This window comes from Cnephaeus nilssonii (genome assembly GCF_951640355.1).
Source record: "Cnephaeus nilssonii genome assembly, chromosome: Y".
Taxonomy (NCBI): domain Eukaryota; kingdom Metazoa; phylum Chordata; class Mammalia; order Chiroptera; family Vespertilionidae; genus Cnephaeus; species Cnephaeus nilssonii.
In genome coordinates this window covers 8,537,771-8,563,444 of record NC_137096.1, presented here as the reverse complement: position 1 = coordinate 8,563,444, position 25,674 = coordinate 8,537,771, and the positions used below count along the sequence as shown (strand labels likewise).

General features: G+C 42.7%; 1 pseudogene across 1 annotated transcript in view; it reads left to right on the top strand.

Moving 5' to 3' along the window:
• Positions 1 to 25,674, top strand: part of LOC307096518 (claudin-34-like) — a 67,170-nt pseudogene that overhangs the window by 26,536 nt on the left and 14,960 nt on the right. The window contains exons 3-4 of the transcript in view: positions 7,451 to 7,808; positions 16,239 to 16,597. The product of the transcript in view is annotated as a claudin-34-like (transcript). The remainder of the gene's footprint in view (positions 1 to 7,450; positions 7,809 to 16,238; positions 16,598 to 25,674) is intronic.

Genomic DNA, 25,674 nt, shown 5'->3' with positions numbered 1-25,674 from the left:
ATCCCGGAATTTCTGTCTGTCTTTGAAATCATATGAGCGGATTTTCTGAGACCCCAACCCAGTTTGGTTTGGTGATCACAGCATAATAGAGGTCCTTTCCTTTTTATTTCCCTTTGGTCCAATTGTGCAGATTTCCTAGAAGTCACAGGATAGCTTCCCTTTAATATTTCCTCAACACTGTGACTTTACTTATGCCTCTTACCTTTGCATTCCCTCCATCCCCTACCCACAACAGTAACTTGCTCGAGGCTCACTTTGCTCTAGTGTTTTGGAGATCCCGCAATGCGCCAGCCAACAGACCTACGATTCCCAGAATTCCTGGTGCTCCGCGAGCTCTTGGTTTCCACTTCCAGTCCAGGGGCTGCACAAACCAAGAGGACTGTGAACTCCAGCCACCCCCAGGCAGGGCTGACAGGACCAGCCAATCCAGTGGCGTCCCCGGGACCATGGCCGCTTGGCATCTTACCCTGCCCCAGGCTGCGCAGCACATGTGTGCATAGGCCCTGAGCTTCCTAGGAGCTGGAATGCCCCCCGAGTCACTACAGAGAAAGGGCGGGCATCCCGCCCTGCTCCCAGCCGCTCGATGCCTGTGGCCGTGCCCTCTGCCCACAGGCACGGCCATCTTTCCCTTTTTAATTTGCATGCTCATCTCTGATTGGCTGTGGGCATCTCCGTGGTACGGTCAATTTACATGTTTTTCTATTATTAGTATAGATAATCAAGGTTATATACCTATTGTGTGAAAATGAGAGTTGCTCAGATTCTCACAGCTCCCTCTCAAACTACCACTACAAACAACTAACCAGACCTTCTATGCCATGGCCCTAACACCTCTCCACTCCACCTGTACAGCCAATTTTCCCAAATGTGCAAAAGCAAAATAGTGGAAGGAATCCGCCTTCCATTACCAGACTCAGAAGTTATTATGATTCCGCCATAATCATTTTCTCTCTCCTTCCTTCCCTTCTTTTCATCTATTTTTCTTTCTCTGAAGACCTAAAGCAAACCCCAGACATCACATTTCTTCATGCTTATACACTTCAAAAGTAGTGTCTAAAAAAAGGACATTTCCCTGCAAAATGACAGTACACCTTTAACGTTAACAACCTTTTGTTGTTATTATCAAACTCTTATTAGAATTTTTAAAGCTTTAAAAATAATTGTACAGCCCTAGATGGTTCGGCTCAGTGGATATAGCATCGGACTGCGGACTGAAAGGTACCAGGTTCTATTCTGGTTAAGGGCACATACCCGGGATTTGAGCTGGATGCCCAGTGGGGGCATATAGGAGTCAGCCTATCAATGATTCTCTCTCATCATTGATGTTTCTCTCTCTCTCTCCCTCTCCACACCTCTCTGAAATAAATAATAATATATTTACAAAAATAATTGTACAATTTTATTTCGTTTATTGCATAAGATGTTCAGGCTGCCTCTTAAGGCTCAATTGAAAGCATTCCCCCTTCCACACCTTCTTTGCTATTTTCGTAAAAAGATTTTGGTTTGCTGAATAAAATGAGCCAATTGTCCTGTGTTTAAAATTGCTACCTATCTCTTAAAGCTTAACTGGATTCCGAGTCAGCATAGGTCTTGTTTCTACAAATCTAGGTAACTGCCCTCAGAACCGCACTCCATAGGTATACCCTGTGTGAAAAAAAACAACCACAACACATTTCTCTTCCAAGCTTCATGGGTGGTCCAACTCACTTCCTGGGTAAGTTGTAAGCTCCACCCCCACCCCCTCGCCCGCTCCTCTACTAACATCCTCATGTCATTACAATCCAAAATCATGTTTATAGGCATTTCAGGAGAGACAACTTCAGCTTACTCTCTTACTGATGGCTTCTTTCAGGCCATATTAACTAGATATCTTTCATGTGAGAAGTGCTTCTAATATATCTAGTCAAGTACTGCGGGGTCATAACATACACTTTACCCACACCTTCTGTTTCATTGCTCACAGCACCTCAGAATTTTCAAAGGACTGACTTAAGACTCAACAATTAACTGGGGGAGGTCATTAATAGGTTTAAATTGAGACAGACTCACTTTAATGTGAGAGCTAGCGCAGAGAAATCCAAGGGCTGACGTGAAATGACTTTCTTCTCAAAGAATACTTATGTCTCTGAGAGCAGAGTATGTGACAAAATTTCCCCTTGGAGCATAAGTATATCAGTTATTTAAACATGTGTTCCAAAGACATTGCCTGTGGACCCCAGAATATTTATTGGATCCTTTGGCTATGGGCAAGGGATTCTTCCCTCTTCCCTCTGATAGAGCAAATGTAAAGTGGTAGATGCCCCTTCTCTGTCTGCTGTGATTTGCACAATGTCCTTAGAACTGGGAGGAAGTCACAGCCTCTGCATTGAGTGAGAGTCCCTGGCCCCCAACCCAGGGGTTTGAAAGGAGCCTTTGGGTTCCATGGGATTTTCAGGGCTGGCCTGCAGTCAAGGTTTACCCATTCTCTTGCAGGTCTGGAAGGCTGGGATATGGTTCCTAGGTAAACACCATGTTTCCCCCCATGAAATCTGTCCCCGAAGTAGGCCTTGTTAACAGACTGACAGGACATATAAGTTTGAAACAGGACGTGTGTTATTTAAGTGAGTCAAACCTGTGGTTATTTGAAAAAGGAAGCTCTTGGGGGACATGCTTCTGATGAGGACCAGTTTCTGGAACATGATAACCTGCTGAGGGAAGTGCGCCTGCCTCCTGCTGGTCCAAAAGGAGAATGATTGAACCTCTGGGGCTGTGGAAAGCTGTCTCTTGACCCCTCTTTGCCTTCACTGTCAACAGAGAGCAAGTGGACAGGTCATAAGGGTTCAGACACAGCAGGTGAGGCGGCCACCATGGCGGGGTGTGCTCTGGGGAATCTGGGAAAAGAGTTCCTAGCCCTTGTCAAGGGCTCTTTGGGAATGACTGTTGAAGGTTCTCACTTAATTATTTTTTCACAGGAATAAGGCAAAAGAATGTGCCCTATGCATTTCCCATCAGGGCAGCACAAAGCGAGGGCGCCTGAGGGCGGTGATATTTCTCTCATTCTTCCTCCTCCCTGGGAATCCTTCCAAGGTGCCCAGGAGCTAGAGGCTGCCATGTGGCCTTTGGGTTGGGTTCAGTGTGGGACAGTGCCGGGCCTCTGTTGGGGCGCCAGGCAGGGAGGGGTCCCTGTGAGAGCACTTGAGGAGGGAGACCCAGCAGAGGCAGCAGCTGGGCTCAGGGACACCAGCAGGTGCCTGTCACAGTGCCCACCCAGTGAGCTGACTGTTTCCTGACTCAGGAGTCACTTTGCCCTTTCTCTTCCTTGTTCTCCCTGTTTGCCACCCCCTTTGGACCTTTCTTCTCCCACCCACCTCCATCCCCAGCTCACTTGTCCCTTGTAATTTCCTAGCAGGAACTCTTCCAGGGAGACAGTAAGGTCCAACTGTAAGCAGAGTCCGGTGATAGCCAGGACCCAAGTCAGTTTCACCCCAGGTTCCTGGTCCAAGGACTGACCCGTATCGCACGCCCCCTCGCCCCCTTGCCCTGGCCCTGGCTACCTATCATAACACTTGCTCCCCAATTCCGTGGCTCTTATTCCAGGGTTTCTACTTAAGACTTGGATGGATTACAGTGACTATTTGGTCTAAGACCTTAAAAAGGATATTTCTACAGTAGAAAGACTTCAACTCTTGAAGACCTGTTCAGTGACTCTGGCCCTTTAAGGAGCCTATTGTCATAGGCCTGCAGGCCAGCCCTGGAAGCCATGGAAACATAAGAATGTTTGGTTTCCTCATCTCTGTTATAGCCTGGCAGTTGCTACCATTTGTACCTCTGAGACGTCCTCCTCCTGCCTTCTGTATTGGCTGGGTAACCATTGTGCTTTATTTTTTACCCTAGTTAAGAGAGCCCTGAGATTTCTTGTGGTGTGGGGGTGTCTATATAATCCATTTATTTGCTCTGTGAACAGGTTAACTCTCATCAGCAGTCCTGCAGAGAGGTGAAGGTAGGCCACTTTAATTGTTCATCCTTCATGTAAGACTTGTCTAGTTTAAGAACATGTTTTTATTGATTTCAGAGAGAGAGAGGAAGGGACATGGAGAGGGAGAATAAACATCAATGATGAAAAACACGGATTGGCTGCCTACTGCACCACTCCTACTGAGAATAGAGTATCCAACTGACCAGGAATTGAACCTTGACCTCCTGGTTCAGAGGTTCACTATCAACAACTGAGACACACCAACCAGGCCCACAAGGCCATTTCAAGTGTTCCTTCCATAAGTTGTTCAGGGTTATCTGGCCCGAAAGAATGATCTTTATAAATAAGGCATCTTCCATGATTATCTGGCCATGAGAAGGAATTTCTGCTATCAGCTTGGGCATTCTCTCCTCCTATCCCTCCCACTGGGGGCAACTCAGAATAAAGCCCTAACCCCTCAAAGCTCTCCATGCACTGGCTTCGATGCCCACTCCTGTTTACCCTTTGTTCATTTCTATTCTTGTATTGCTCTACATGCCCCCATTTATCTCCAACTTAAAATATAGAAATATCCTTGGTAATCCCAGCAGATGCCATCTTGTTTTACCTTCCCAGTGCATTTCAGAATGGGCAAAAATAAGATCCTGCTACACACTTATACTTTTCTTATCCTCATTTTATTTATTTTTAATTTTGTATCATTAATTTTAATTGATATTTTAGAGAGAGAAGAAGGGTGAGCGAGAATAGAAACATCTGTCAGCTGCTTCCTGCATGCACCCTAAAAGGGACTATGCTGGCACCTCAGATATGTGTTGTGATCGAAAATCAAACCGTCAACTTTTGGGTGCACAGGACAATGCCCACTCAGCTAAGCCACATCAACCAGGGATCTTATTTTCATTTTAAATTCAACCCACCATGAACTTTTCTCATGATACTGAATTCCCTTCTCCTCTAATGTCTGCTGGGTTCTACAGGGAATTAATTACTTTAATACTAGGTATTGCAGCATATTTGTGTATCAGAATTAATCGTCTATTGCTTCCTATGGTTTTTTTATTGTTTTTATTTCAAAAAATTATACTCATAACACATAACTGTAAGTTTCAAACAGCCACAGATTATTTAAACAATCAGCCTGTTCAGTGTGTTTCAGTGGCTGAGCATGGGGCTATGAACCAGGAGGTCATGGTTCAATTCCCAGACAGGGCACATGCCCAGGTTGCAGGTTTGATCCCCAGCAGGGGATGTTCAGAAGGCAGCCCATCCATAAATCTCTCTCTTCATTGATGCATCTCTCTCTCTCCCCCTCTCACTTTCTCTCTGAAATCATAGCCTCAGGTCATGAGGCAAAGGAAGCCATTTACACAGGAATGCCCTGGGCACAATTCCTGTCTTCAGAAACAGGCAGAAGAGAACCAGGGTGTTTGGGGATACCTGCTGAGGTGGGAAACTAAAGAGAAGCAAGAAACCAGAGATATTATCTCTTTTAAGCTTAGCGATGGTGACAGGTGTATTTACCCCTGGACTGGTCATTGAGTTGTACACTTAGATTTGGTGCAATTTTCTATATGAATGTGATTCTGCACAATATTAATAGCTTTAAAATTCACCATCTCTCTGATCCCATTGTGTGTACGAGTTTGTAACATGCTGCTTGAACTTGGTATATTGTGGACATCTTCCCTTTGGTCACATTACATTTTATTTTATTTTTAAGTTTCTCTTTGTGTTTGAAAGTATTATAGATGTCCCCTTTCCTTGTCCCATTAACTCCCTAAACCCTGCATTCTCCCCAGGCATTCACTGAACTATTGCCTATATCCATGGGTTATGCATATACATTCTATGGTTAATCTCATCCCATTGCCCCACCACTCTACACACACACACACACACACACACACACACACACACACACACATCATCCCTCAGAGATTTAGCATTCTGTTCTATGCTTCCATGTCTCTGGATCTATATTGTTCATCAATGTTTTTTTTAAAAAATGTTTATTGTTGAAAGATTACACGTGTCCCATTCCTACCCCCCCAATCAACCCTCTCCAGCACATCCTGTCCCACACCCCAGGGCTTCAGCACCCTATGTCTGCGTTCATAGGTTCTGCATATGCATACAAGGTCCTTAGTTAATTACCTCCCAACCACCACTTTCCCTTGCCTTTCTTCCAAGACTCTTCCCTCTATTCATGCTTTCATGTCTCTGGATCCACTCTGTACATCAGTTTATTTTATTCATGAGATTTCACATTAGAGTGAGATCATGGGATACTTGTCTTTCTCTGACTAAGTTTCCTTAGCATGATACTTTCCAGGTCCCTCCATGCTGTCTCAAAGGCTAAGAGATCCTTCTTTTTGATAGGTCCCTAATATTCCATTGTGCAATGCAAAACTGCTAAATGTTGGAGAAGCTGTGGAGAAATTAGAATCTGAATATATAGCTGATGAGAATGTATGAAACTACCAACAGGCAGTTGCTACATTCACTGCAAAAGGGCAGCCGCTTAGAAAGACAACTTAGTACTTTGTTCAAAGTTAAACACACATACAGTTACAGCATGAACCACGCAAGGTCTCACTCCTACCTATCTACACTCCAGAAATGAGAAAATACACCCATGCAGACTTTTAGACACTAATCTTCACCGTAATGGAATTTGTAAGAGCCAAAACTTAAAATGGATCTAAATGTCCCCTAACTGACAAGGGATAAACAAACTGTAGTACATCCATACAATGAAGACGGCTCTGCCATTGAAAGGACTGATCTGCTCCCAGAATCTACAATACAGATGAACCTTGAAAACATTATGTGAGGTGAGAAGGGCCAGACACCAAAGATCACACCAAGTGCAACTGGGCTGCACTTGAAAGTTTGGTATGGAGCTCCATTGTATGGTTGTGGCATACATTATTTCACCAAACGCTACTGTTGGCATTGGCATGGTTTCCCATTGTTCAATGTCACACAGCGCTGTGATGCCCATCTCTATTGTAAAATATTTGTCGCCAGTCTTAATTGGGTCTTTCAACAAATGCCCATACGTGCAACTGCCTGTTTGAAAGTTTGAATGTATTTTTGTTGAGTTTTGAGACAGGGAGTGGGAAGAGAGAGAGAAGATGAAGAAGAGTGAGAGGGAGGGAAGGAGGGAGGGAGGAACATTGACTTGGTGTTCCACTGACTGTTGCAATCATTGCTGGCTTATTGTATGTGCACTGACCAGGGATCCATGTAGCAATTTTGGCCTGTTGAGAAGACGCTCTAACCAGGTAGGTATGCTGCAGGGTGAAAGTCTGCATATTTTAAGGCTTTTAGTAAAAATTGCCCAAGGACCCTTCGCCAGCCGAGTATGAGGGTCAAGTATCCCCATTCAGGAATATAGCATTTCCCTCTCCAATATAGCCCTGCTCATCCCCAGGGGGCAGTTCCAGGACGGTTTGTCCCACCCTCATGACCCTCTCTATTGTTTTGCAGTTTCCCGGGATACATGGCCATGAACACGCTGGTCCACAGTGCCAACTGCCAAGTAGTGGGTTTCATTGTCACCACCACAGGATGGAACTTCTCCATGACCTGCATAGGCCTGGCGGAGTGGCGGGTTTGGTACATGGAGAACAGCTCCGCCCCCTCCCCGGGGCTGGCCTGTGTAGGGATGTGGAAGGTCTGCACTTACCAGTCCAACAGCCTCCAGAGCAGAGCCATAGCATGTCATCGCTACACCTACAGTGACACCTACGTGCCAATCAGTATTCGAATCGCTCAGCACCTGCTGCTGGCTGCCAACCTCCTGGCTCTCTTGGGGAAAGTGCTCACGGTCATGGGCCTGCAGAAAGTATGCTTGGCTCATCTTCAGAAGAAAAACACCTGCCATCTGTTCTTCGCTTCCCGTGTCCTGAGCATCATAGCTGGCACATTTATCTTCATGGCTGTGATCTGGAACTACCACTCTGTGATGAATGAAGAGGGCATATGCTTCCCGCCATCCTTCCACATCCCCTTCAGGCCCAACAGGCAGGAGATGGGCAGCACCTTCCCCATGGCGGTTCTGGCTGCCATCCTGATGCTGCTGAGTGGGCTGTTTACCCTCTCTTACCAGCTTGCCCCCAACAGCCAAGTGTACCCCCAGGTCTCAGAAATGAGAAATTCCCAGTTGCAAAGCTTTGTAAATCCACAATGCCCAGTTTATCGTGGTAAAGTATTATCAGGATGCTCTAGGAAATAGTTGCAAGGACTCACGACCATAGAAAAGGACATTGTGAGCAGAAAGTGGTCATTTGTTTATGTCCAAATTGAGATCCTTGATTGGTTAATGAACTTCCATTAAAAAAAAAAAACGCAAAAAAAAACACCTCTGTCCACCTGTCTTAATTATTGGGGGCTCGGTGCACAAAGATTTGTGCACAAGGAGTGGGTCCCTCAGCCCACCTGCACCCTCTCCAATCTGGGAACCTTCAGGGGAGCCCTCTCCAATCCCGGAATTTCTGTCTGTCTTTGAAATCATATGAGCGGATTTTCTGAGACCCCCAACCCAATTTGGTTTGGTGATCACAGCATAATAGAGGTCCTTTCCTTTTTATTTTCCTTTGGTCCAATTATTGAGATTTCCTAGATGTCACAGGATATCTTCCCTTTAATATTTCCTCAACACTGTGACTTTACTTATGCCTCTTACCTTTGCTTTCCCTCCATCCCCTACCCACAACAGAAACTTGCAAGAGGCTCACTTTGCTCTAGTGTTTTGGAGATCCCGCAATGCGCCAACCAACAGACCTACGATTCCCAGAATTCCTGGTGCTCTGCGAGCTCTTGGTTGCCACTTCCATTCCAGGGGCTGCACAAACCAAGAAGACTTTGAACTCCTGCCACCCCCAAGCAGGGCTGACAGGACCAGTCAATCCAGTGGCGTCCCCGGGACCACGGCCGCTTGGCATCTTACCCTGCCCCAGGCTGCTCAGCACATGCGTGCATAGGCCCTGAGCTTCCTAGGAGCTGGAATGCCCCCCGAGTCACTACAGAGAAAGGGCGGGCATCCCGCCCTGCTCCCAGCCGCTCCATGCCTGTGGCCGTGCCCTCTGCCCACAGGCCCGGCCATCTTTCCCTGGTTAATTTGCATGCTCACCTCTGATTGGCTGTGGGCATCTCCGTGGTACGGTCAATTTACATATTTTTCTATTATTAGTATAGATAATCAAGGTTATATACCTATTGTGTGAAAATGAGAGTTGCTCGGATTCTCACAGCTCCCTCTCAAACTGCCACTACAAACAACCAACCAGACCTTCTATGCCATGGCCCTAACACCTCTCCACTCCACCTGTACAGGCAATTTTCCCAAATGTGCAAAAGCAAAATAGTGGAAGGAATCCGCCTTCCATTACCAGACTCAGAAGTTATTACGATTCTGCCATAATCATTTTCTCTCTCCTTCCTTCCCTTCTTTTCATCTATTTTTCTTTCTCTGAAGACCTAAAGCAAACCCCAGACATCACATTTCTTCATCCTTATACACTTCAAAAGTAGTGTCTAAAAAAAGGACATTTCCCTGCAAAATGACAGTACACCTTTAACGTTAACAACCTTTTGTTGTTATTATCAAACTCTTATTAGAATTTTTAAAGCTTTAAAAATAATTGTACAGCCCTAGCTGGTTCGGCTCAGTGGATATAGCATCAGACTGCGGACTGAAAGGTACCAGGTTCTATTCTGGTTAAGGGCACATACCCGGGATTTGAGCTGGATGCCCAGTGGGGGCATATAGGAGGCAGCCTATCAATAATTCTCTCTCATCATTGATGTTTCTCTCTCTCTCTCCCTCTTCACACCTCTCTGAAATAAATAATAATATATTTACAAAATAATTGTACAATTTTATTTCTTTTATTGCATAATATGTTCAGGCTGCCTCTTAAGGCTCAATTGAAAGTATTCCCCCTTCCACACCTTCTTTGCTATTTTCGTAAAAAGCTTTTGGTTTGCTGAATAAAATGAGCCAATTGTCCTGTGTTTAAAATTGCTACCTATCTCTTAAAGCTTAACTGGATTCCGAGTCAGCATAGGTCTTGTTTCTACAAATCTAGGTAACTGCCCTCAGAACCTCACTCCATAGGTATACCTTGTGTGAAAAAAAACAACCACAACACATTTCTCTTCCATGTTTCATGGGTGGTCCAACTCACTTCCTGGGTAAGTTGTAAGCTCCCCCCTACACCCCCCCGCCCGCTCCTCTACTAACATCCTCATGTCATTACAATCCAAAATCATGTTTATTGGCATTTCAGGAGAGACAACTTCAGCTCACTCTCTTACTGATGGCTTCTTTCAGGCCATATTAACTAGATATCTTTCATGTGAGAAGTGCTTCTAATATATCTAGTCAAGTACTGCGGGGCCATAACATACACTTTACCCACACCCTCTGTTTCATTGCTCACAGCACCTCAGAAGTTTCAAAGGACTGACTTAAAACTCAACAATTAACTGGGGGAGGTCATTAATAGGTTTAAATTGAGACAGACTCACTTTAATGTGAGAGCTAGCGCAGAGAAATCCAAGGGCTGACGTGAAATGACTTTCTTCTCAAAGAATACTAATGTCTCTGAGAGCAGAGTATGTGACAAAATTTCCCCTTGGAGCATAAGTATATCAGTTATTTAAACATGTATTCCAAAGACATTGCCTGTGGACCCCAGAATATTCATTGGATCCTTTGGCTATTCTCCTTGCAGGTCTGGAAGGCTGGGATATGGTTCCTAGGTAAACACCATGTTTCCCCCCATGAAATCTGTCCCCGAAGTAGGCCTTGTTAACAGACTGACAGGACATATAAGTTTGAAACAGGACGTGTGTTATTTAAGTGAGTCAAACCTGTGGTTATTTGAAAAAGGAAGCTCTTGGGGGACATGCTTCTGATGAGGACCAGTTTCTGGAACATGATAACCTGCTGAGGGAAGTGCGCCTGCCTCCTGCTGGTCCAAAAGGAGAATGATTGAACCTCTGGGGCTGTGGAAAGCTGTCTCTTGATCCCTCTTTGCCTTCACTGTCAACAGAGAGCAAGTGGACAGGTCATAAGGGTTCAGACACAGCAGGTGAGGCGGCCACCATGGCGGGGTGTGCTCTGGGGAATCTGGGAAAAGAGTTCCTAGCCCTTATCAAGGGCTCTTTGGGAATGACTGTTGAAGGTTCTCACTTAATTATTTTTTCACAGGAACAAGGCAAAAGAATGTGCCCTGTGCATTTCCCATCAGGGCAGCACAAAGCGAGGGCGCCTGAAGGCGGTGATATTTCTCTCATTCTTCCTCCTCCCTGGGAATCCTTCCAAGGTGCCCAGGAGCTAGAGGCTGCCATGTGGCCTTTGGGTTGGGGGTCAGTGTGGGACAGTGCCGGGCCTCTGTTGGGGCGCCAGGCAGGGAGGGGTCCCTATGAGAGCACTTGAGGAGGGAGACCCAGCAGAGGCAGCGCCCGGGCACAGGGACACCAGCAGGTGCCTGTCACAGTGCCCACCCAGTGAGCTGACTGTTTCCTGACTCAGGAGTCACTTTGCCCTTTCTCTTCCTTGTTCTCCCTGTTTGCCACCCCCTTTGGCCCTTTCTTCTCCCGCCCACCTCCATCCCCAGCTCACTTGTCCCGTGTAATTTCCTAGCAGGAACTCTTCCAGGGAGACAGTAAGGTCCAACTGTAAGCAGAGTCCGGTGACAGCCAGGACCCAAGTCAGTTTCACCCCAGGTTCCTGGTCCAAGGACTGATCCAGTATTGCACGCCCCCTCGCCCCCTTGCCCTGGCCCTGCCTACCTATCATAACACTTGCTCCCCAATTCCGTGGCTCTTATTCCAGGGTCTACTTAAGACTTGGATGGATTACAGTGACTATTTGGTCTAAGACCTTAAAAAGGACATTTCTACAGTAGAAAGACTTTGACTCTTGAAGACCTGTTCAGTGACTCTGGCCCTTTAAGGAGCCTATTGTCATAGGCCTGCAGGCCAGCCCTGGAAGCCATGGAAACATAAGAATGTTTGGTTTCCTCATCTCTGTTATAGCCTGGCAGTTGCTACCATTTGTACCTCTGAGATGTCCTCCTCCTGCCTTCTGTATTGGCTGGGTAACCATTGTGCTTTATTTTTTACCCTAGTTAAGAGAGCCCTGAGATTTCTTGGGGTTAAGTGGTGTCTATGTAATCCATTTATTTGCTCTGTGAACAGGTTAACTGTCATCAGCAGTCCTGCAGAGAGGTGAAGGTAGGCCACTTTAATTGTTCATCCTTTATGTAAGACTTGTCTAGTTTAAGAACATGTTTTTATTGATTTCAGAGAGAGAGAGGAAGGGACATGGAGAGGGAGAATAAACATCAATGATGAAAAACACGGATTGGCTGCCTACTGCACCACTCCTACTGAGAATAGAGTATCCAACTGACCAGGAATTGAACCTTGACCTCCTGGTTCAGAGGTTGACTATCAACAACTGAGACACACCAACCAGGCCCACAATGCCATTTCCAGTGTTCCTTCCACAAGTTGTTCAGGGTTATCTGGCCCGAAGGAATGATCTTTATAAATAAGGCATCTTCCATGATTATCTGGCCATGAGAAGGAATTTCTTCTATCAGCTTGGGCATTCTCTCCTCCTATCCCTCCCACTGGGGGTCCCTCAGAATAAAGCCCTAACCCCTCAAAGCTCTCCATGCACTGGCTTCGATGCCCACTCCTATTCACGCTTTGTTCATTTCTATTCTTGTATTGCTCTACATGCCCCCATTTATCTCCAACTTAAAATATGGAAATATCCCTGGTAATCCCAGCAGATGCCATCTTGTTTTATCTTCCCAGTGTATTTCAGAATGGACAAAAATAAGATCCTGCTACACACTTATAATTTTCTTATCCTCATTTTATTCATTTTTAATTTTGTATTATGAATTTTAACTGATTTTTAGAGAGAGAAGAAGAGTGAGGGAGAATAGAAACATCTGTCAGCTGCTTCCTGCATGCCCCCTAAAAGGGACCATGCTGGCACCTCAGATATATGTCATGACCAGAAATCAAGCCGGCAACTTTTTGATGCAAAGGACAATGGCCACCCAGCTAAGCCACCTCAACCAGGAATCTTATTTTCATTTTAAATTCAACCCACCATGACCTTTTCCCATGATACTTAATTCTCTTCTCCTCTCATGTCTGCTGGGTACTACAGGGAATTAATTACTTTAATACTAAGTATTGAAACATATTTGTGTGCCAGAATTGATCCTCCTTTGCTTCCTAAGTTTTTTTTTTATTGTTTTTATTTCAAAATATTATGCTCATGATAAATAACTGAACGTTTTGAACAGCCACAGATTATTTAAAAAATCAGCCTGGTCACTGTGCCTCAGTGTCTGAGTGTCGACCTATGAACCAGGAGGTCATGGTTCAAATCCCAGTCAGGGCCCATGCCATAGATGAGGGCTTGATCCCCAGTAGGGGATGTTCAGAAGGCAGCAGATCCATAATATTCTCTCTTCATTGATGCATCTATATCTCTCTCTTCCTCTCCCTTTCTCTCTGAAATCATAGCCTCAGGTCATGGAGCAAAGGAAGCCATTTACAAAGGAATGCCCTGGGCAAAATTCCTGTCTTTAAAAACAAGCAGAAGGGAACCAAGGTGTTTGGGGATTCTTGCTGAGGTGAAAAACTAAAGACAAGCAAGAAACCAGAGATATTACCTCTTTTATGCTGAGGGGTGGCAATAGGTGTATTTATCCCTTGATAGGTCATTGATCTGTACACATAGATTTGGTGCACTTTTCTATATGAATGTGATTCTGCACAATATTAATAGCTTTAAAACTCACCGTCCCTCTGATCCCATTGTCTGTATGAGTTTGTAACATGCTGCTTGCACTTGGTATATTGTTGACATCTTCCCTTTGGTCACATTACATTTTATTTTATTTTTTTATTTTACTTTTAAATTTCTCTTTGTGGTTGAAAGTATTACAGATGTCCTTTTTCCCTGTCCTATTAATTCCCTCCACCCTGCACCCACCCCAGGTATTCACTGAACTATTGCCTATATCCATGTGTTATGCATATACGTTCTATGGTTAATCTCATCCCATGGACCCACCCACCTCTACACACACACACACACACACACACACACACACACACACACACACACACACACCATCCCTCAGAGATTTGGCATTCTGTTCTATGCTTCCATGTCTCTGGATCTATTTTGTTCATCAGTGTGTTTTGTTAAACTTTATTGTTGAAAGATTACATATTGGCCCCCTTTTCACCCATCAACCCCCTCCAGCACATCCTGTCCCACATTTCAGGAATTCAGCACCCTATTGTCTGTGTTCATGCATTCTGCATATGCAAACAAGTTCCTCAGTTAATTACCTCCTACCTAATCACTTCCGCTTGCCTTTCTTCCAAGACTCCGCCCTCTGTTCCATGCTTCTAAGTCTCTGGATCCACTCTGTTCATCAGTTTATGTTACTCATTAGATTCCACATTAGAGTGAGATCATGAGATACTTGTCCTTCTCTGACTGACTTCTTTTGCTTAGCATGATACTTTCCAGGTCCCTCCATGCTGTCTCAAAGGGCAAGAGATCCTTGTTTTTGATAGGTGCCTAGTATTCCATTGTGTAATCAAAAACTATTAAAAGTTGGAGAAGGTGCGGAGAAATTAGAACCTGAATGTATAGCTGGTGAGAATGTAAAAAACTCCCAACAGGCAGTTCCTACATTCACTGCAAAAGTGCAGCCACTTGGGGAGACAGCTTAGTACTTTGTTCAAAGTTAAACACATACAGTTACAGCATGAGCCACGCACAGGTCTCACTCCTACCTATCTACACTCCAGAAATGAGAACATACACCATGCAAATTTTAGGCTCACATGTTCACAGCAATGGAATTTGTAAGAGCCAAAATTTAAATTAATCTCAATGTCCAAAAACTGACGAAGGTATAAACAAACTGTGGTACATCCATACAATGGAAGACGGCTCTGCCATTGAAAGGAATGATCTGCTCCCAGGAGCTATAATACAGATGAACCTTGAAAACATTATGCGAGGTGAGAAGGGCTAGACAACAAACATCACACCAAGTGCGACTTGGCTGCACTTGTAAGTTTGGTATGGAGCTCCATTGTATGGTTGTAGCATACATTATTTCACCAAACCCTACTTGGCTACAAATATTATTGGCTACAATTAATATTGGCTACAAATATTTTACAATAGAGATGGGCATCACAGCACTGCATGTTCAATGTCACGCAGTGCTGTGATGCCCATCTCTATTGTAAATTATTTGTAGCCAATATGAATTGGGTCTTTCAACAAATGCCCATAAGTGGAACTGCCTCTTTGAAAGTTTGAACATATTTTTGTTGAATTTTGAGACAGAGAGGGGGATGAAAGAGAGGAAAGGAAAAAAGGAAAAAGGGATGGAGGGAAGGAGAGAAGGAGAAAGGTTGGGAGGGAAGGAGGGAGAGAGGTAGGGAGGGAGTAAGGGAGTTAGGTGAGAGGGAGGGAGGGAGGGAGGGAGGGATGGAGGGAGGGAGGGAGGGATGGAGGAAAGAACATTGACTTGGTCTTCCACTTACAGATGCTTTCATTGGTTGCTTTTTGTATGTGCACTGACCAGAAAGAAACCAGGGATTGAACTAGCAATTTTGGCCTGTTGAGAAGACGCTCTAAGGACATAGGAACCCTGCAGGGTGAAAGTCTGCATATTTTAAGGCTTTCAGTAAAAATTGCCCAAGGACCCTTGCCCAACAGAGCATGGGGGTCAAGTATCTCCATTCTGAAATATGGAATTTCCCTCTCCAATACAGCCTCGCTCATCCCCAGGGGGCGGTACCAGACAGGTGGGTCCCACCCCCATGACCCTCTCCATTGTTTTGCAGTTCCCCTGGATACAATGCCATGACCTCGCTGGTCCACAGTGCCAACTGCCAAGTAGCGGGTTTCATTGTCACCACCACAGGATGGATCTTCTCCATGACTTGCATGGGACTGGCTGAGTGGCAGGTTTGGTACATGGAGAACAGCTCCACCCCCTCCCCGGGGCTGGCCTGTGTATGAATGTGGAAGGTCTGTACTTACCAGTCCAACAGCCTCCAGAGCAAAGTCATAGCGTGTCACCTCTACACCTACAGTGACACCTACCTGCCGCTGAATATTCGCATTGCTCAGCACCTGCTGCTGGCCGCCAGCCTCCTCATTCTCCAGGGTAAAGTGCTCATGGTCATGGGCCTGCAGAGACTGTTCGTGGCTCATCTTCAGAAGGAAAACACCTGCAATCTCTTCTTGGCTTCCGGAGTCCTGAGCATCATAGCTGGTGCATTTATCTTCATTGCTATGATATGGACTACCACTCTGTGATGAATGAAGAGGGCATATGCTTCCCGCCATCCTTCCACATCCCCTTCAGGCCCGACCAGCAGGAGATGGGCAGCACCGTCCCCATGGCGGTTCTGGCTGCCATCCTGATGCTGCTGAGTGGGCTGTTTACCCTCTCTTACCAGCTTCCCCGGACAGCCAAGTGTACCCCGAGTTCTCATAAGTGTGAAATTCCTGGTTTCATAGCTTTGCAAATCCACAATGAGCAGTTTATGGGGGTGAAGTATTATCAGGATGCTCTAGGAAATAGTTGCAAGGACTCACCACAATAGAAAAGGCCATTTTCAGTTCCAAGACCTTGTCAAGGGCTCTTTGGGAATGACTGTTTAAGGTTCTCACTTTATTATTTTTTCACAGGAATAAGGCAAGAGAATGTGTCCTGCACCTTTCCCATCAGGGCAGTACACAGCAAGGGCGCCTGAGGGAGGTAGCATTTCTCTCATTCTTTCTCCTCCCTGGGATCCTCCCAAAGTAAGGTCCAACTGGAAGCAGAGTCAGGTGACAGCCAGGGCCCAACTCAGTTTCGCCCCAAGGTCCTGGTCCAAGGACTGTTCAGGGAGGCCACCCGGTGGCCTGGAACTAGCTCCCTATCATGAGACTTGCTCCCCATCAACACGGCTCTATTTCCAGTTTTTCTACTTAACTCACGGATGGATTACAGTGACTATTTGGTCTAAGACCTCAAATAGGACATTCTACAATAGAAAGACTTCAATTCTTGAAGACCTGTTCCGTGGCTCTGGCCTTTTAAGGTGTGCCTGCAGGCCAGCCCTGGGAGTCATGGAAACATAAGAATGTTTGGTTTCCTCATCTCTGTTACATCTGGCAGTTGCTACCATTTGTACCTCTGAGACGTCCTCCTCCTGCCTTCTGTATTGGCTGGGTAACCATTGTGCTTTATTTTTTTACCCTAGTTAAGAGAGCCCTGAGATTTCTTGGGAGGGGGGTGTCTATGTAATCCCTTTATTTGCTCTGTGAACAGGTTAAGTATTTCCTACAGTTGAATGCAGCTTTTCATAATTTCTCAGTGATTTCATAGATTGGGATACAGTGTGTTTTCTGCTCTTTTCATGGGATTTTCCTGCATTGTACCAAATTCTTTCTACTCTCTGTGCTTACAATAGGAAATGATTTATTCTTGTTTTGCAACTCTTTTATATAAGTTACTGTTGCTTTTCAGTGAGTACCCAGAATTTTCTAACACTGCTATACTCTGCTTTCTGCTCTCTTTCATGGATATCACCACATTGTACAAACACCTTTCTAGACTCTTTCATCACATTCCTAAGTGACTTTCACTTGTCTTCTCTCTATTAGGTATACATCACTGCTGATTTTTAGGGAATTCCTAGGGCTTCTATCACTGTGCTCTAGTGTGGTTACAGCTTCATTTGATTCTCCCGCATTGTACAAATACCTTTATTCACACTTTCCTAAAGGTGAGGAAGGTGTACATTTGTCTTCCCAAGATTTAGTATCATTTACTTCTGTGTTTGTCAATACAGAGTGGTTTCTATCACAGTTATAGTATGCTTACTGTTCTATCTCTTGGACATCCCCCCATTTTACAAACTCCTTTCTATATTTTTCCTCATATAGAGAAGTTAGTTTTGTTTTCAATGATATACACTTGTTTTCTAAGTATTTCCTACAGTTTACTGCAGCTTTTCATGATTCTCGGTGATTTCTTGGAGAGATTACAAGAGCTGTTCACTAATTTCAGAATATTTTCAAAAGTGAGCTCTAATGTGGGTATTGCTCTTCAGCTCAGATTTCTCCTTGTGCTCAAAAACCGTTCTAGAGTCTTTTCTCATTTTCAAAGGAGAGTTTCACTTGTTTATAAGTATTTTGTCGTTTACTGCTGCTTTTCAGTGAATTCACATTGGTTTCTATCACTGTGCTATATTGTGCATATTCCTCTTTTTCATTATTTCACAGACTTTTATATTCAACTTTCTGGACTCTTTCCTCTCATTCAAAGTGACTTTCACTTGCCTTCTCTCTATTTGGTGTACATCAGTGCTGATTTTCATCAAATTCCTAGCGCTTCAAACATTGTGCTCCACTGTGGTTACAGCTGTCTTTAAGTGATTTTCTCGCATTGTACAAAAACTCTTTTTCACTCTTTCCTCACAGTGTGAAATGATGTACATGTATTTCCAACAATTTTGTATCACTTACTGATGAGTTTAAGTGAATTCACCGTGTTTTTCTAGAATAGTTTGACAATTCTTACTGCTCTATTTCATGTATATCACCGCATTTCACAAACTCCTTTTAATATTTTTTCCTCACATGGAGAAGTGAGTTTTACTTGTTTTGAAACCATTTGCATCAGTTACTGCTCCTTTTCAGTGAATTACATCAGGTTTTTATCACTGTGCTTCATATAGTGTGCTTATTGCTCTACTTAAGGCATTTCCACACATTGTAAAAACATTCTATCCCCACAGGACATAGAACATTTTTTCCTACACCATTTCCTCACATTGAGAAATGATTTACATTTCTTTTCCAAGTATTTCCTACAGTTTACTGCTGCTTTTCTATAATTTTCCAGTGATTTCTTTGTTTGGGGTATAATGTGCTTTCTGCTCTTTACCTGGGATTTTCCCAAATTGTACCATCTTCTTTCTTCCCTCTGTGCTCTCAATGGGAAATGATTTACTCTTGTTTTCCAACCCTTTTATATAGTCTATTGTTGCTTTTCAGTGGGTATCCAGAGGTTTCCAACACTGCTATACGTTGCATCCTGCTCTTTTTCATGGATATCACCTCAATTTACAAACACCTTTCTTATTTCTATCCTCACAGAGCGATGTGATTTTTACTTGTCTTAAGCATTTTGTATAAGTTACTGGTGTTTTTCATTCAGTTACTAGTGGTTTGTAACACTGTGCTATGGTGCGTTTCTGCTCTTTAGCACTGAAATACCCACATTGTCAAACACTTTTGTATAGTCTTTCCTCAAGTTCATAAGTGATTTCCACCTGTTTTCCGTCTGTATTGTAGAGATTACAGCTGCTGTTCACTGATTTCAAAGTGCTTTCAAAAGTGTGCTCTAACTTATGTATTGCTCTTCAGCACATATCTCCTAGTGCTCAAACACCATTCTACACTCTTTCCTCAAATTCCAAAGTGATTTTTTCACTTGTTTTCTAGCTATTTTGTCATTTACTTTTCTTTTTCAGTGAATTCTCATTGTTTTCTAATATTGTACTATGTTGTGCATATTGCTCTCTTTTATTGATTCAACCGCATTGTACAAACACCTTTCTAGACTCTTTCCTCACATTCCTAAGTGACTTTCACTTGTCTTCTCTCTATTTGGTGTTAGACACTGATGATTTGCAGTGAAGTCCTAGGGCTTCTAAGACTGCTCTAATGCGGTTACAGCTTTCTTTATGTGATTTTCCCACATTGTACAAACACCTTTCTTCAACACGCCTCACATTGAGAAATGCTTTACAATTTTTTTCCAAATATTTCCTACAGGTTACCTCAGCTTTTCGTAAATTCTCAGTGATTTCTTATATTGGGTATAGTGTGTTTTCTGCTCTTTACATGGGATTTTACCACACTGTATCAACTTTTTTCTTTCCTCTGTGCTCACATTGAGAAATCATTTACTCTTGTTTTCCAGCTCTTTTCTATAGTTTACTGTTGCTTTTCAGTGAGTACCCAGAGGTTTCTAACACTCTGCTTCCTGCTCTCTTTCATGGATATCACCACATTGTACAACACTTTTCTAGACACTTTCCTCATGTTCCAAAGTGATTTTCACTTGTCTTCTCTATTCGGTGTATGTCACTGCTGATTTTCAGTGAATTCCTAGGGCTTCTAACAATGTGCTCTATTGCGGCTACAGATGTCTTTATGTGATTTTCCTGCATTGTACAGAAATTTAGCTTCCCTCTTTTCTCACAGTGAGAAATGATGTATACTTGTTTTCCACTGATATTGTATCATGTACTGCTGCATTTCTGTGAATACAGAGTGGTTTCTAACATAGTTATAGTATGCTAACTGCTCTATTTCATGCATATCTCACATTTTTCAAACTTCTTTCTACATTCTTTTCTCACATAGAGGTGACTTTTACCTGTTTTCTAACCAGTTGCAATCAGTTACTGCTGCTTTCCAATGAATTACTGGTGGTTTTTTAACACTGTGCTGCAGTGTGCTTCCTGCTCTATTTGAAGGGATTTTCACGCATTGTATAAATACCTTTCTTCAACATTGCCTCACATTGAGAAATGCTTTACACTTCTTTTCAATGAATTTCCTACAGTTTACTGCAGCTTTTCGTAATTTCTTAGTGATTTCTTGCATTGAGGTAGAGGGTGCTTTCTGCTCTTTACATGGAATTTTCTCACATTGTACCAACTTCTTTCTTCCCTCTGTGCTCACATTGAGAAATTATTTATTCTTTTTTCCCCATTTTTTTAAATTAAGGTATTATATGTGTACACTAGAAACCCGTTGCACGAAGTTTCGTGCAATAGACTTTCACCTGGCTGCCGGCAGCAGTTTTCCGCCAGGACCAGTTTTCCTCTGGCCACCCGCTGATCAGAGCGCCTCCTGCCAGCGTGATTCGCTACACCAAGAGGAACTCTGATCCAGGAGGCGCTCCGATCAGCGGGTGGCCAGAGGAAAACTGGTGCTGGTGGAAAACTGCTGCCAGCAGCCATGCAATTGGCCACCACCAGCGTCTTCCGCAGGCCCCATGGGTCCTTCCGCAGCGTTGGCCTAAAGGCCGGTGGGAGGAGTGGGAGTCGGGGACTCACGAGTCCCCGCCCCCCGCTCCTACCGCCAGCCAAACGGCCACCCTGAGTCCCGCCCCCCACGCCTCCAGCCGGCCCAATCGTGGGCGTAGCGGAGTGATGCAATTTGCATATTGCCTTTTTATTATGTAGGATATTTTACCATTGCCTCCCCACTCCACTACCATACATGCCATCACCCCCCAGTGTTTTGCATCCATTGCTAATGCTTATATTCATGCATACAAATCCTTTGGTTGATCTCTTATCTCCCCACCTCTCCCTAACTTTCCCAATGTAATTTGACAGTCTATTTGATGCTTTTCTGCCTCTGTATCTATATTTTTGTTCATCAGTTTATAATGTTCTTTATTATCCACAAATGAGTGAGATCATGTGGTATTTTTCTTTCATTGACCAGCTTATTTCACTTAGCATAACGTTCTCCAGTTTCATCTAGGTTGTTGCAAATGGTAAGAATTCCTCCTTTTTTGTGACTGCATAGTATTCCATTGTGTTGATGTACCATAGTTTTTTCATCCAGTCATCTGTTGACGGGCACCTAGGCTGTTAACAAATCTTAGCTATTGTAAATTGTGCTGCTATGAACATAGGGGTGCATATATCCTTTCTGATGGGTGTTTCTAGTTTCTTGGGATATATTCCTAGAAGTGGGATTACTACATCAAATGGTAGTTCCATTTTTAGTCTTTTGACTAAAAGTACTGTTCTCCACAGTGGCTGCACCGGTCTGCATTCCCACCAGCAGTGCATGAGGGTTCCTTTTTCTCTGCATCCTCGCCAACACTTGTCGTTTGTTGATTGGTTGATGGTAGCCATTCTGACAGGTGTGAGATAGTACCCCATTGTCGTTTGGATTTGCATCTCTCGGGTAATTAGTGACTTTGAGCATGTTTTCATATGTCCCTTGGCCTTCCTTCTGTCTTCTTTGAAAAAGATTTTAAGTTCATTGCCCATTTTTTTATTGGATCATTTATCTTCCTTTTATTAAGTTGTATAAGTTCCTTGTAGATGTTGGAGATTAAAACTTTATCAGTGATAACATTTGCAAATATGTTCTCCCATACATTGGGCTTTCTTTTTGTTTTGTTGATGATTTCTTTTGCTGTGCAAAAGCTTTTTATTTTGATGTAGTCCCATTTGTTAATTTTCTCTTTAGCTTCCATTGCCCTAGGAGCAGTATCGGTGAAGATGTTCTTTCGGTATATGTGTGAGATTTTGCTGCCTGTGTATTCCTCTAGTATTTTTATGGATTCCCATCATATGTTCAAGTCCTGTATCCATTTTGAGTTTATTTTTGTGTATGGTGTAAGTTGGTGGTCTAGTTTCATATTTTTGCATGTATCTGTCCAATTTTCCCAACACCATTTATTGAAGAGACTGTCTTGATTCCATTGTATGTTCATGCCTCTTTTGTCAAATATTAATTGAGCACAGTGGTTTGGGTCAATATCTGGATTCTCTATTCTATTCCATTGGTCTATATGTCTGTTCTTGTGCCAGTACCAGGCTGTTTTGAGAACAATGGCTTTGTAATACAGCTTGATATCTGGTATTGTGATCCCTCCAACTTTGTTCTTCTTTCTCAGGATTGCTGTGGCTAGTTGGGGTCTTTTTTTTATTCCAGATGAATTTTTGCAGAGTTCTTTCTAGGTCTGTGAAATATGCTGTTGGCATTTTAATGGGGAGTGCATTGAATCTATAGATTGCTTTGGGTAGTATGGGCATTTTAATGATGTTGATTCTACCAATCCATGAACAAGTTATGTTCTTCCATCTGTTTACGTCTTCCTCTATCTCTTTTTTCAGTGTCCGGTAGTTTTCCGCGTATAGTTCTTTTACCTCCTTAGTTAAGTTTATTCCTAGGTATCTCAATTTTTTTTGATGCGATGGTAAATGGGATTGCTTTTTTAGTCTCTCTTTCTGTAAATCAACTGTTGGTGTATAGAAATGCCATGGATTTCTTGGCATTAATTTTGTATCCTGCTACATTGCCCAATTCATTTATTAAGTCTATTAGTTTTTGATGGATTCTTTCAGTTTTTGTTTTTGTTTTTTTTTTTATGTACCATATCATGTCATCTGCAAATAGGGACAGCTTTACTTCTTCTTTTCCAATATGGATGCCTTTTATTTCTTCTTTTTGTCTAATTACAATGGCTAATACTTCCAGTACTATGTCAAACAGGAGTGGTGAGAGTGGGCATCCCTGTCTAGTTCCTGCTCAAAGGGGAAATGGTTTTAGTTTTTGCCCATTGAGCATGATGTCAGCTGTGAGTTTATTAAATATAGCTTTTATTATGTTGAGGTATCATCCTTGTTTCCCACCTTGTTGAGAGATTTTATCAAGAAAGGGTGTTGAATTTGGTCAAATGCTTTTTTCTGCATCAATTGATAAAACTATGTGATTTTTATCTCTCAATTTGTTTATGTGATGTATCACCTTTATTGATTTGCGGATATTTTACCATTCTTGCATTTGTGGGATAAATCCTACTTGTTCATGGTATATTATCTTTCTGATGTACTGCTGGATCCGATTTGGTAGAATTAGTTGAGAATTTTGGCATTTATGTTCATGAGGGATATTGGCCAATAATTCTCTTTCATTGTGTTGTCTTTATCTGGTTTTGGTATTAGGGTGATGCTGGCTTCATAGAAGGAGCTTGGAAGTGTTCCTTCCTCTTGAAATTTTTGAATAGTGTGAGGAAAATAGGTTTTAGTTCTTCCTGGAATGTTTGGTAAAACTACCCTGTGAAGCCGGCTGGCCCCAAGCTTTTGTTTGCTGTAAGCTTTTTGATGACTACTTCAGTTTCTTCCATAGTTATTCGTCTATTGAGATATTTAGATTCTTTCTGATTGAATTTTGGAAGGTTATATTTCTCTAGGAGTATGTCCATTTCCTCCAGTTTGTCCAGTTTGTTGGAATAGAGTTGTTCATAGTATTTTTAAAAAATCCTTGTATTTCTGTGGGGTCTGTTGTTATTTCTCCTCTTTCATTCCTGATTTTGTTAATTTTGGTCCTTTCTCTTTGCCTCTTGGTGAGCCTTATTAGAGGTTCATCAATCTTTTTTTATCCTTTCAAGAACCAGTTCTTGTTAGTTGATCTTTTGTATTGTTTTTTTTTTCTTTTTCTTTTTCTTTTTTTGTCTCTATGTCATTTATCTCTGCTCTGATCTTTATTATTTCCTCCCTTCTGCTTCCACTGGGCTTTTCTTGTCGCTCTCTCTCTAACACTTTGAGTTGTAGGGTTATGTGATTTATTACCATTGTTTCTTGTTTTTTACTGTAGGCTTTTAGAGCAATGAACTTCCCTCTCAAGACTGCTTTAGCTGTGTCCCATATATTTGGGATTGTTGTGTTTTCATTGTCGTTTGCTGTCTTGATGTATTTTATTTCTTCTTTGATCTCTCTGATAACCCAGTGATTGTTTAATTGCATGCTGTTTAGTCTCCTTGTATTTGATGTTTTTGGATTATTTTTATTGTAGTTGATTTCCAGTTTTAAGCCACTGTGATCTGAGAAGACGCTTGATATGACTTATATCTTCTTGAATTTGAAGAGACTTTGCCTGTGACACAATATTTGGTCTATCTTTGAAAATGACCCATGTGCACTTGAGAAGAATGTATATTCTGTGGCTTTGGGGTGAAATGTTCTGAAGATGTCAATTAATTCCATCTGGTCTTGTGAGTCGTTAAGGATTGATGTTTCTTTGCTTATTTTTTTTTAGAGGATTTTTCCAATGGTGATAGTGGGGTATTAAAGTCTCCTACTATGATTGTATTGCTGTCAATCTCTCCCTTGAGATCCTCCAGGAGTCTTTTTATGTACTTGGGTGCTTCTGTATTGTTTGCGTATATGTTTACCAGTATTATTTCTTCTTGTCAAATTGCTCCCTTTAGTATTATGAAGTGGCCTTCCTTATCTTTTTTTATGTCTTTCATTTTGAGATCTAATTCGTCAGATATAAGTATTGCTACCCCAGCTTTTTTTTTTTTAATTTCCATTCACCTGGAAAACCTTATTCTATCCTTTTACCCTCAGTCTGTGTGCTTCTTCTTTTCTGAAGTGGGTTTCTTGTAGACAGCAGATATAGGAGTCATGTTTTCTTATCCAATTAGTTACCCTATGTCTTTTCATTGGGGCATTTAATCCATTTACATTTAAAGTTATTATTGATAGGTACTTATTTGTCACCATTTTTATTCTTTACCCCTGTGTTCCTTCTTCGCTTCTGATTTCTTTTTTTTTTTTTTTTTTCAGCAGACCCTTTGGCATTTCTTGCATTACTGGTTTGGTGGTAATAAACTCCCTTAGTCCTTTTTTGTCTGTGAAACTCCTGATTTCACCTTCAATTTTGATTGATAGCCTTGCTGGGTACAGTATTCTTGGATTCAGACCCTTGCTTTGCACGAATTTGTATGTTTTATTCCATTCCCTTCTGGCCTAATGTGTTTTTGTTGAGAAATCAGTTGCTAGTTTGATATGGGATCCTGTGTAGGTAAATT